The sequence below is a fragment of the Colossoma macropomum genome, unplaced genomic scaffold (genome assembly GCF_904425465.1).
Source record: "Colossoma macropomum unplaced genomic scaffold, Colossoma_macropomum, whole genome shotgun sequence".
In the NCBI taxonomy this organism is placed as follows: Eukaryota; Metazoa; Chordata; class Actinopteri; order Characiformes; family Serrasalmidae; genus Colossoma; species Colossoma macropomum.
The window spans coordinates 7661405-7662691 of record NW_023494795.1 but is presented as its reverse complement, the minus strand read 5'-3'; positions in this window follow the sequence as shown (position 1 = coordinate 7662691).

The window sequence follows — 1287 nt, the reverse complement described above, 5'->3', positions numbered from 1 at the left end:
TCAACAGACCAGCTTCTGCCCAACACAACTGATCAACAGACCAGCTCTGACTGACACACCTGATTGAAAGACAAGCTGCTAAGCTACAAACCTTATTAGAAGATGAGCTACTGACCAACATACCCAATTAACAGACCACCTATTTACTTGACATACAAACCTGATCAATAGACCAGCTACTCCCCTAAATACCTTGGAGTCATTATAGACCCTGATCTGTCCTTCGACGCACATATAACTAATGTTACTAGAACAGCCTTCCTGCATCTCCGCAATATTGCTGAATTGAGAAATGCATTCTCTCTACAGGATGCAGAAAAGTTAGTTCATGCATTTATTACTTCAAGGCTAGATTACTGTAATGCACTGCTGTCTGGATGGTCCAGCAAAAGCCTTAACAAGCTTCAGCTGGTCCAGAACGCTGCATCCAGAGTTCTTACTAGAACCATAAAGTTTGACCATATCAGCCCAGTTTTATCAACCTTACACTGGTTGCCAGTTGAATTTTGCATTGAAATAATAAAAATTAATCATTTAAACTACTCAAATTAATCAACAGAACTGACTCTCTGTTTGTTCTTCCTTTCTTTTTTTTGCCGAGTTGAACAGCTGCCCATCCTGTGCGTTCTGATTTGCTCCACCTGTTTTCCCTGTTTTTGTACTATAATACTAACAATGTTTTACTATCCGGTGTCGACCAGAGGAGGATGGGTTCCCCTTCTGAGTCTTGGTTCCTCTCAAGGTTTCTTCCTGTTTCTCTTAGGGAGTTTTTCCTTGCCACTGTCGCCTCTGGCTTGCTCATGGGGGCTTGGACCCGGATTTCTTTCTATAATGCTGACTTCCTTGTAAAGCTGCTTTGTGACAACACCTGTTGTAAAAAGCGCTATATAAATAAACTTTGCTTACTTGCTTACATACGTGATCAACAGACCAGCTACTGAACAACACATGCAATCAACAGATCACTTACCGACCTACACAACAAATCAGCAGATCAGCTACTGTTGATAACACAGTTGATAAACAGACCAGCTACTGACCTACACACCTGGTCAACAGACCAGCCAAGTTCAAGAGGGGCAGAGTACTGGTGCAGAGTACAGCCAGTCTTAAATACAAGATTTGAACATGGCTGGCATAACTCAAACTTTTCCTCTGTAGATATGTAGAGGCTTATTTTGATTCATTTTTTATTTGTGTTGTTTTACTACTCAGTGATGCCTTATACTGTTTTTTTTTTATTATTATTATTATATATTACTGCTGATTTTGTGAAATTTGTTGACA